Below are 12,807 nucleotides of genomic sequence, written 5' to 3' on the forward strand. Positions count from 1 at the left end.
TAGCTTCTTGAGATTATAGTTTCAGGTAGTTCAACTGTTTCTCAGGAAGACTTTGTTTTACAAGAACAAAGCTTTCTTGACAGTCTTGTTCAGGACATAAGTAGAACAATTAAGTCATTTTAGGTTAACCTCAGCAGCAAAGAAACCTACAAGCTTTCAGGAGTAGGATCAGCTTTGAACTAAAGTTTTTTTTTTTTCTTATTCCTTTGATGACACAAATAAAATGATCTCTCTCACATGGATGGATTTGCTAGTTAATTATCCACAGCATCTGCAGGACAGAATTCAGTCTTATGCCATTTAGGGCTTGGCAAGATAGAGGTATGGCTCTGCAGTCAGAAAATTGCATCTTTGCTAAAAACACTTTGACATCTGAAATTACCAGGTAGCAGATGCTGGCATGATTTACTGAACTCATATGTAGGTACCTGCATTGCAAAGTGACTGCACGTTCAACACCAGTTTATCCATGTTTGTGCTTACCATTGATACATGGCTTTGAAAATCTTGAAATTCTTAAATTCTTTTATTCCTTGCTAACACTTTTTTTTTTTTTTTTTTTTTACTTTGCATTCTTGATGGTTTTACTCTGATGATGTACTGTACCTCATCAAGATTTTAGGGTAGTTCAGAAGTAAAATTTGAGGTAGTCCATTGTAAAGAAAGCTGTCACAATGTCTAGATCTGATTAAGATATATATATATAAAGTTATTTGTAACCATGGTATTATTTGACTATATATGGACAGAGATTTTTTCACAACTATGTAGGAATTTACATTGACCTGAAGGGAGTTGATCTCTTCAGGCCATCAACATAACAAATGGTCCCAACATGGAAGTGCCCTCACGTGAGCTAATAGGAACACAGAGCATACTAAATAATGTCCCATCTGTAGTTATCCTTATTACATGGTTCCAATGACCAATGCCCCTCTGTTAAAATTTGTATGTCAATTCTAGTGTAAATACTGTCAATAATTTTTTGACCAGTCTCTAAATACTTCTTTTTTTTTTTTTTTTTTTTTTTTTTTAATTGGCTTTGGTATTCTTAGATACTGTATTATGTTGGTGAACTAACTGCTGTTTGGTTTATTGCTGCTATTGCAGATACTCGGTGTTAGTGCAATAGGCCCCACTGTTAGAATTATCTCTGTAGTCCTATTATTAAGAGAGAGGCTACTTGGAAAAGGATGATATTATTCACCATTTTGGGAAGTGTTACCGTTCCCTGAGGAAATGCAAACATCCCACATTCAGTTACTTTATTCAAGTGTAATTTAAAACCAGCTCTCAAGCATAATGGGATGTTACAGCCAATATTTATTTTTCTTTCATTAGATAAATAGTATTAAATTGCAATCCTTGAGAAAATTGTACAGACTGTATCACATCTGAATGTGTTCAAGCTTGAGACTCGCTCAGGCAAATTCTCATCATATTCAAATAACTGTCATTATGCAAATAAGAACATCCTCATTGCCAAGCAAGTTTAAAATGGATGTTTGTTTTTATCATGATGAATTATCTTCCTCCTGGTAGCAGAGAGCTACGTGCAGCTCTTCTGAGCCACACAGGTCCTGTTTATTCAGGCTTCTTTTCCAGTTGCAAGCTGATTTTTTTTGCTAGATGGGTAGATGTTGATTGTTCTTCTTCTCAAGTATCTTGCTTGAAGAACAGCCCAGCCCAGCTTTTCTTGTCTCCGGAGTCTTTGGCTTGTTGGTGTTACCAAATTCACTCATAACTAACCTTTTTTGTGAATCAGGCAGTGGCAATCCGAGGCTATTGATTTCAAGAGGCAGGCCAGCATTTCATAGAGTTGTATGTGTATGTTGTGACTGAAGAGTAAACCCTTGATTTTGTTCTCAGCTTTAGCACTTATACTGGTCACTAGAGCAAAGATAGGGACCATTTTATCCATCTGCAGCCTGCAGATCAGCTGTGAACTGCTTTGCAGCTGTTACAAGTTCAAACCTGACACAACCTCTATTGCCTCAATCATTACATCTTCTTTTTTCTGAAGATCAAAAGGGGAATGCTCCAGCAGTGCTAAAACATGTAGACTGATATCCTAATGACAGTGGATAGTTTCTTTTATGGAATAGCCAAATAATTTCAGGTTTAATGTGGCATGTCCAAAGCCATACTGAAGATTCTATACCTCTGGTAGTTCCTCAGTGTAACGGAACCTTTGTCATGGCCAGTGTTCATCCACACAGGTAGAGTAAAGCAAAGGGTATGATTTGACATCCATGAGAGCCTGCAGCACTCCCAGCCCATCCAAATATTTACACATTAATCTCTTATCTCAGGCTATTTTGAAGGTTCTGCTGATAAAAGCCTCACCAAATGCATTGGGCAGTATGTTCATGCCTTGACTCCATTCTGGAGTGACAAATTGCAAGTGTTTGTTATTTAAAATACCATTAATTTGTTCTGCATTTATACTGTAGTCTGCACAATTGTATCCTAGTTATGGCTATGCCCTAAGCACTGCAATTAAAATGATGTGTACACTGTTAATATATGGGTCACAAAGAAAAGGATTATAGTAACAGTAAAGTTTTTGTTTGACCATTATATGCCTGGATCTCATGAAAAATGTTACTTGATCAATGGCTAGTCTATGTGGTAGAAATACACATCAAATCCTTGATTTGCAGAATGTCTCACAAAAGGCTTTTTTAGATTTTATTTTTGAAGTTTCTTTTATGTATTTTTCATACCAAACGAAAACTGAGATTAAATTTGACTACTACAATTACTGCTGTGTCAGAGGTACTGTACAAAGTTTGCAAATTGAATTTTTTTATAAGGTTCTTCCATGAGAGCCATTTTATTCTATGAATGAGTGCTTCAAGGTAGGAATTAATTATAATTTAGAAAAGCAAAAAAAAGGCTGCAAAAGTCATCTTCCTTTTTTTTTTTTTTTTTTTTTTTTTTTTTTTTTTTTTCTTCTCTTTGATGTGAATTCTGTGCAAAAGGCATCGTAGTTAAGAGTTATAGTATTTAGCCAAACCTGGGATTTCTGTTGCCACATTAATTCTGCTCAGAAATATGCTAATTTAGAGTACAGTTACAGATACTGCAAATGAAATGTACTGCCTCACTTATTCCTCAAAACAGAGGTACAAACTGAAATATGAAACTAAAACTAATAACTGTTTTAAGGCATACATTTTATGCATATGATGATCCATTTGACTTATATATATACACACACACACTGTTTCTGTGAAATCTTGTCAGAATCCCAACTTCTTCACACAATACATGATCCAATCTAAATTCACCAGTACCAGCCTAGCCCAACCAAGAGCACCTGTAAACCTATAAATCCATATTCTTCACTCATATGATAATGATGTTGAAAGTCTATTCCATTTAAAATTATTTTTCTTTTTTCTATAATATTTATGAGTCAAATGGTCAAATGGTACACAACATGAATCATTCTTTTTGTCCCAGCTTTTCCATCTTTCCCAAGCCTTTTTTTTTTTTTTTTCAATGAAAAATAATAAAACAATCCCCTTCATATTGGGACTAACTGCAACCTTCCATACCCCTTCTGTTCTTTTCTCTCAGTTTTTCTGTCAAGAGTCCTAGGAATTAAGAAATCAAAATAAATAGCTGGAAAAGAAGTGTTTATTTTTCTGCAGAAACAGAAAAGAATGTATAAGTGAGCTATAGACCAAGAGTTCTTGTTATTATAGAAACATTGCTCTTGTTTATATTTACAGTTAATGTTATGGTTCCTTTAAATTAAAAATGTCACCAGACTACTTGAAAAGGAAATGTAATTCATAAATAGATGCTTTATGTACACTGTACTGTTTCCAGTTCAGTTAAGCAAAAAGATTTTTCATGCTGTACTCTTAACAGCTTATTCTGTGAAGTTATGTCTGCATGCAAGTATGTGCTATGGGCCAATATCTGCTTTTATTTATATCTTTGTAAAATGAACAAGATATCTTCTGCGACCAGATTCTATCCCTAATCATTTTTTGTATGTAATCATGAAATAACAACAGGTCCTAAGCCAGGATGTTTATAAGCAGTTGTTAGTGCCTTTTATTTAATAAAAGGCTGATAATGTATGTTTTCTTCTACATATGTTTTAATTTCTTTGGAACTGGTTCTTTCTGAAGAGTTGTTAGATGTTCCTCAGATTACAGAATAACTAAAAGGAGTTTTGTTTTAGAGTAGATAGACAGATACGTGAAATCAAAAGATTTAAAATACTTTTCTAATTAAGGTGGAGAAATTTTGTCATTATAACCTTTTAGTTTTTTTAAAAAACAGTTTTATTTAGAACAAAACATTTGAGGATTATTGTAGATATGGAATGAAAGAGGGGGAATTTTCAGGAGGGAGTATTAAATTTTATTATTTTGGTCTTTGCCAATAGCATTGATTTGGATCTGCTTGCTTCTGTCAACCATGGAGTGGATAATCAAATTTGTGGTTTTAGTCTTAACAAACAGATAAATCCCAGAGTGCTAAAATTTGTTTTGTTTTGGAAATATCAAGGGTTTGTTGAAGTTCTAGTATGCAGTATGCTGTCTGGTTTCACATTGATTCAATTAGGAAATAGATGACAAGCTTTTAAAACACTCAAGGGGTCAGCTGGGTGGAGTTAATGTAGAAACAAAAGGTGCAATAAGACAATGCTCTTTCCTGAGTCACTAATGTTTGGAGGGAGGGCTCCTATTAGGAGCAGATGAAGGGAAAGAAAAACATCCATCAGATCTGCCCCAACCATTTATTGACACACCATCTTAGTTTACATGAAAAAGCAGCCACAAATGCTCACTGGGCTGAAAAGATTTCAAATTCATAATTCATTTTTCTGGGCTTGGAAAAATAATTTAATGTAAAGAAAGTGTTACGAGTCTGAAGTTCTTTTTTAAATCCCAGTTGGATCTCAAATGAGTATTTCAGAGCAGTCATGTTCAGTTATGGTAAAACTGGTTATATTCAATGATTTTTTTTTTTTTTTATAATTAAAAAAAGATATGTAGAATACCCTGTCCTGAAAGTGAAGGAAAATATATATACACACCATGATATTTTGTATGAGGCAATAATAAGGCAATAATAAATTTTAGAAGGGAAAAAGGAACATAGTGGAGAAATAAAATTGTATTTTTTTCATTGCTTTATTTTAATTGAAGGAACATAGTATTCCATTGCAGGAACACTGTGATTTTTTTTTTTTAAAATTTTTTATTATTATTTTTTAATCTATTGGCAATTATAGAATTTGGGATCATGTTCTAAATCGAAATACAAACTACTTTGAAAAACGTAGTACAGTACTTCTTCCACAATTGATTTTACAGGATACTTAACAGCATTAAGGGAAAGGGATCGCTATTCTGGAAAATGAGGCTGTACCATTAAAATGAAATAAATGAGCTATGGCCTTTTTTTCATTATGGAGTTGAACTCAACTTTGAAAATTCTGTAAATTTTGGCCTAGCTGCAGTAGACTTTGTGTATTTCACCATATGGCTCTTTACACAAAGAAAATTGAGCTCTAAGAAAGAGCTTTAAAAAGATAATTAAAAATAGACAGTGTGGAATTCACTAGAATTGTTGAGATGCTAGTTAGACACCTGATGAAGTTTAATTAGGCTAAGAACACGTCTTTGCCTAGGCTGGCCTGTATTGTGCTGCGCCGCACTGTGCGGTGAGGCCAGGCTGTGCCCAGAATCAAAGCCAAAGCAGTACAGGCTCGCACAGTAGCAAACATGGGCTGCTCTCTGGCACTACGAGATCAGTGCAAGTTTTGTTGTGCCAGCCTTAGCTTGGTGGATGGCAGCCTGGCATGCCATCTTGGCTGCATTTGGCTTCACCTGGGCATGGCCTCTGGCAACTCACATGCTGAAAATCATATGGGTAGAGTCTTATCTCACACTATTGCCTTGGCAACTAAAACACATTACTTTCATGTATATATGTAGTCTGGGATTAAAATGATTTTTCCTCTTGTTAATATGAAAGTTCTGTTAAAATTCCTGTTAATTCGGTTAAAATCCCTGTAATACACGCATTGTTTGTCTAACATATCAGGCAAAATAATTTGAATTATTTAGTAATGGCACATTTAATTGAATTGCTTAGTTGTTTAAAGTGCAAATCATGCATCCTTTGTGTCCTTCTTAAATGTCAAATGTGTGTTAATTATTTTTGCTTCTTGTTTATTTCATTCTTTTGGTGGGTTAATAACCCAATTTGCTGAGGAGTGCAACAGTTTCTATTTTGTGTCATTGAATACAATGATTTTAGAAAGAAAATGTGATTTTATTTGAGTGATATAAATAGTTCATTTTCCTGATGAGACCATTTACAAAATTAAGCTTAATGCTTTAACATTTGGTTAGCCCTGAAATGGTCAGGCAGTTGGAGTAAGTGATCTTTGTAGGCCTCTTCCAGCTATTCCATGTTGTGGTTTAATATTTAATCCAGTGACGTTTGTAACAGACTTCATGAACAGGACCAATATTTGTTTTAAGTTTTGTAATTTTCAGTTATGCACAATACCTCTTTGTGTCCTAGCATGCAGGAGTCCTTACAATACTGTGCCACATTTTTAAGTTAAAATGTTTTTATTCAGCTTTTGTAGAGAGAGCAGAATAAATAAATGAAAGTGAGATCAGCTGCTTTTATGTAAATAGAATAAAAATTGCAAAAAGGATGTAGTTTACCTTGTGAGCTCCATTTTATGACAACCATTTTAACGCACCTTTTACTGACCATGTGTTCAATCAATACAAAACCCTAATAACGTAACAAGATCTCACAACGTTTTCTGACAAGTACTTATAATTTTTTCTGGATTACTACTTGTTAAACAAAGATAACTGTGGCTAGTAAAAACTGGCAATAATGTTCCAGGATAAAAGCTTTATTTCTGCACATGAAATAGGTATTGGGAAAGGATTGTTAAACTCTGTAGACTAAAAAGAAAAAAAGGTAGTGGTAGAAATCTATTACTTTATATAAATAGTCCAGTAAGCAAAATTGTACTTTTCTTGGTCTACATGACTATGGTATTCTTAGTAGGATAGAAAACAGACAAAAAGAGAAAAAAAAAATAATTCCTGTATAGCATCATTTCAGATAAAAATAATGAATTGTATCAATTGCATGTCCTAATTTATATTGTTTGATTAAATCATCCTAAAACGCATTGCAGAGACTCTTACCATATAAAGGTGGCACTAGCTTGATTGATATTTGCTTAAGCTTCTGAGTAGAAAACAACTTGAAATGACGCTGAAAAGAATCTATTTTTGAATTGCAGATTACAGAATCAGTACCACAGTGTTTTCACTCCCACTGTGATCAGCTATGCACCTAAAAAGCTTTTCTGACCTACATGTAACCACCTGTATGAGCTGATGTTAATTACAGAAGTAGGGAGTTCAAATTCTTGACCTTAGACAAGATACAGAAGGTTGGAATGCTACGGAATAACTACTTAAGGATTAAACAAATGCTAAGAGCATATCCAAAGCTTGCACTTCTCTGAGGAAATAAAGTTAAGCTGATATCAATAATCAGGAAGCTCAGCTGCATGATAAAGATTATGATTGTCTCAGAAGTTTGAAGTCAGCAGTTAATCTTGTGGTTTAAACATAAGCCTATGGGATAGGAAAAACAGATTTCCTGGGTTTCCAGACAAGCCTTGTGGATCAGATCCAATAAAAAGCCTAATTTTGCCTAGGTTTAAGGAGACTGACACCCACACCTCCAGCTATAGGCTTTCTTTTCTTTTAATGCTAAGTCGCAGTACAACAAAGGATGGAAAATGCATGAGCCTGGAAGGAGAATGGAGAGTCCAGGTACTGCTTATCTAATTAGCGTTTATCATTGAATACAAAATTAACCTGAGAAAAAGACTCCTTATGCCCTCCCAGCTGACTGCCTTAACCACCAGGCTCAAGAGTCACCACGGTGCCATACTCCTGATGGAAAAATGCAATTTTTAATTGTCACTGAAAATTTTTCCAGGCTTATGCAGGCTAGAACCAGATTTTTGCTGCATGTTTCCAGTCACCTTATTCAGCATTCAGTCTAGATTTATGTGATTTTCAAATAAAGATTACATTTAATCTAATCTTGAGGTAGACCTTGCTTTGTTTTAGAGATCTGTGAAAACAAACTCTTTGAAAATATTTATATGTAACTGTTCCTGAAAGCCTAAGATGACCAATTAACAAAAACTTTTTTTTTTTTTTGGCAACTCTCTCGTGACCAAATGAAATCATTTGATGATAATCCAACGATTTAAGAGACTACATTTTTCTCATTTTGTAACTCACAAACCAAGACTTTGAAGTTAATCATGTTTTAATGGCATAAGCAAGTCTGAGTTAGATGAGAATCACGTTAAGTGCTTAAACTCAAGTAATGAAAGAGTTCTTATTTAAAAAACAAAGCAAACAAATTTCTCTGTAAAACTAAGAGTAATAGTTTTAGAAGATAAAACACTTTGGAAAAATAAAAGTTGATTTATATTCCTTAAGCTTTATATATAATCTACTTAGTCGCTATAGAATAAGTTGAATATTAATAAGTTAATATTTAGGTCTAAATAGAAAAGCCAAATAGTTTTCTGAACATCAGAACTAATGAAGCCAGTTTTTAGAAAGACTTGCAGTAGTTGCAGTAGTTGATTGGTCCCTAAAAAGCTGGAAGGTGTAATTGGAGATTTTCCTGTGATTCAGATATTCATAATGAATTTCTTGTCTGCAGGTACGCAGGGTCTAATGAGGAATGCACTCAAAGTGCACCTTTTGCCTAACCAAACACTTCTCAGCAGTTTTCTGTGTCTGGCCACCTTCATCATGGACTTCAAAGAATTTAATTATTACTGACTCTGCTGGTTGAAATTAGGCAAAGTGTCGGAGGCTGACTGGAAGGACATAGATAGATATGCCCATGCCCAGAGTCTTTGTTTAATCCTGTGTGTTTAGAAACCAAACAAGGCTATAGTCTGGATTAGCATTCATATAATCATCGTCTCATTAATGTTCTTCCTTCCTTTTTTTTTTTTTTTTTCTTTTTTTTTTTTTGGGGGGGGTGTGGGGGGGTATGTAACAAGGTGCATCTAAAATGGAATGGGTTTCCATGAAAGCAGTTTCATGTATCACTACACTGGTATCACTCAGTCTCACGTTAGTGGAGATTTCATGATGGTTTTGAATACTTCTTCCATGGTCTTACTGGAAGCATATTGTGAAACTGATTATACTCTTACTCCTTTCTTGAAGGTCATCTATTATTGTGGTCTAGTGTAGCTCACTAGCGACAGTCCAGAAAAGGGAAAATGTAAGTGTAATCTCAAAATAAGCACAGAAAACCCTTTCTCTAGAATTTTAGCTTTACTTATGAGCATGTTTTGGAAACAAACACCAGCAGTCACAGTAATCACCTCCTTCCAAGCCCCAAGTGACAATACTAGGCTCACTTGGCGAAGTTCTGTTTGTTGTCTAACCCCACTGTGCCTGTTCACTTCACAGATTAACCAGACTCATCTGCATCTGGTTAACTACAGTTGATGAACTATGAGCAGCTGTAACTAATTAGGGCATTGAGTAACTCAGTCATGACTTTGAGAAGGTCAGCAGCTCAGAGCTGTTGCTAGGTGAGGGCTGGAAACCTTTAAAGTCTTGGGGAGAGCAGGCAGTTAGAAATGATTCTTTGCTGCCAGCAAGATTCTTCACAGGCAGATAGATAGCCTGCTAGAGGTCTAATTATGTAAAAGAGGGCTCATTAACTTCTTCCTGTTTCCTCTAAAGATTATACTAGAGGAGAATTACTTCCCCCCTGCTTTAGAAAGCTCCTAGTCTTTTCTTCTAGCTGGAAAACAAGCTTCAGCTAGCTGAAGAAATTAAAAAATGGTTATGTATGGTTGAGACTTTGATGCAGCTGCAGTAGGTTGTTGTGCTTGTAATAAAATGCTTGTCATGAATTTACAATAAAATATCAGAGATGGCATGGCAATTTGTACAATGTATCAGCACCTTACCTCTACTGGCTTTTAAATAAAAAAAAGTATGGGGGAAGCGGGAGGGGGCAGGCTATTGCTCAATTAGAGCTACAGAGGACTAATGGAACCCCAGTACCTCTCACCATCAGGTCTCTCAACTGCACCACTGATTTTAATATGCGTTAATGATCAAAGTGAAACAATGTTGAGCATCCCTGGCTTGTCCTCAAAGGTAGTTCCAGAGAGAGGTCATGAATGTGCTACAGTTAGGAATGCTATTTTTACAGTGACCTGAAGGAGCTGAGTGTTCTTGTTGATCTTACTAACAGAGAAAAGAAATATCATTCTATTCTTTGTCTTCTATGTATCTTCATGGAGTTTTACATGAGCTCTCAGATTTTTGACTTTTAACTTCTATTTAACTTTGAAATTTGTACTTCAAGTCTGAAGAGAAAATTGATTACCTGGAATTTATCTGTTTTTTAAACTTGTGCAAATGTTTCCTGTATTTCTCTGCCTTGTTTTCCTTATGCATTTGCACTATTGTGATTATAGCATCATTTACTCATAAGCATTCCTAAATTCCTACTTGACTATGGGGCTACTGGTGAGGGCTGGTGTTTTTAAAAACTAGGCATACAATAACTCTAATATCTCTCTTTCAAATATTAAGAGCTAGGATCTGTCGTGGTATATTTACTCTTACAATTTTCCTCAATGTTTATCCCTTCGCAATTAGTCTGCTTACAGGCATTATACTGCCATTCACATTGGTCAGAGAAACATAAATGGAACAACATTGATTTCTGCTGATATACAAATCTCTCATGAGCTGTGGTCAGTTGAGCTGTAGTCTTGTTTTGGAAGAATACTAGGAAAGATAGTTAAATCCACGGAATTGAAATGTTTTTGTCTTTCAATTTATGATGTCTTCATATATATATATATTTTTATAGATCACTTTGGTATTCATTATAAAAGTTGATACAGAAAGAAAAGAATTTTATGTAGTGAACCAAATTTAAAATCCTTTCTGAAATTGAACTGTCTTCTGCACAGCTTTAGTGCACATATAAAGCTAATTAGAGTAATGAAAAAGTGGCACGGTACTTTTTAAAAATTATTTTTTATTTTTAGAAACGCATGAAGATTAGATATAACTAAGAAAATATGTGTTTCATTCAAAACTGTACTATACTGTTTTATATTCTGTCTGTGTTACTTCATTTTCCATTCCGTTTAAAATTCCCGTCTTCTTAAGATGTAAAAATAAGAATACTGTTATATTTGTAAGCCATTCTGAGATGGAAAATGCTATAAATTGAATGCAAAGCATTATTACTGAATGTAAATCACAGTAATGATCATGACTCAGGGCATTTCTTGGGAGCATTAACTCTATAGAAGATGTTTTCTTCTGTTCATTAACCTCAGGAAAAGCTAGCTGTTAATGGCCTTAGCCACTAAGGTGCTCTCTAAGCTGTGTTTGTCCTCAATAGACTATGAGCAGGTAGCTGCAAACTTTGCTGTGTTTTATATTTATACTCATGTTATAGGATTTGGGCATTTGCATGGAGTCAATATCCTCGCCTGTTAGACTGAAATGAGTTTTCAGAGAAGGAAACCTAGATTCTTTCTAGATGCACAGGCAAGTCTGTCATGTGCAGGGCCTGATCCTGGGCTTATCAGGAAGCAAAAATGAATTAAACTTCAAGCAATTTCCATCAGCAATGACTGACTTTGGTGGAACAAAGATGACTTGAAAGGTGTCAGTACTCAGTTTAGTACTCCCAAAGATGCACAGAACTTAAAATGGTGTTCAGAATAATCCAGGAAGTTTTAGTCTGCATTTAATTACCATGTTGACTTTGATTTTAGGCATCCCTTACTGGCTTCACACTGGTTGAAACAGGATAGGTTATGGATAGACCAGCATTTTGGAGAGCTGATGCACTATATTGCAAAATAACAAGCTTGCTCAAGGTTTGGTGGCTAAAGTACTTGGATTTCTTTCAGGGTTATGAAATAAGCATAGTCTCTCATTTTTTGGTAGCTAACACTACAGAAAATGCTGCAGTTTTCAAGCCTCTGTGTGTGTAAGCCCATGAATAACACCCTGAGTGACAGCCCAAATCATGGAAATACAAGCTACATGGAGGAAAGGAATTTGCAGACACAAACATACAATCGAATTAACAGTGTTCAGCTCAATGGAAAGAAAAAAAAAGTCAGTGCTCTTCTGTAATGTTTTCTTCCAAATGCACTTCAGCTGGATGGCAGTTGTGGGAAGGCCTCTAAATATAGAACAACAAGCTGCTTATAATAAGATATCTGGTGACTGATGTTCGATTGATTACTTGGAAACAATTTGTTAATATATATAAAAGTTTTTCTTTGGGAAAGGCATTCCCCTATCTGATTTTGTCATGGGGAATAATGAAACCACACTATTTTAGAGGATAAAGAGTCAAGTTGACTCATCAATATTCTTTTGTGTTGTTTTGTTTTCTTCCTTTAAGTTGTCATGACATTAATCTGTGCTATCTGGTTCCTCGAGAAAATTGCAGTTTGACTACTTCATCTGCCGGTTCTCTATCAGCAAGGCTTCATGGCAGGACCATTTCTCCTATGATACACTGGAGTGCAGTATCAATTCAGTTCAATGGATTTAAAAATTTACACTTCATTTTCCCAGTAGAAACTGAAAGGGAAAACCAAACATTCACTTCTTCCATATGGGCTTTTGTAGGCTGTTGGAGTTGTTTTGCAGTTTTTATTCGCAAAACAAATGTAACAGGCAGCAAACT

Source organism: Aythya fuligula, chromosome 17 (assembly GCF_009819795.1).
Source record: "Aythya fuligula isolate bAytFul2 chromosome 17, bAytFul2.pri, whole genome shotgun sequence".
NCBI classification, from domain to species: Eukaryota; Metazoa; Chordata; class Aves; order Anseriformes; family Anatidae; genus Aythya; species Aythya fuligula.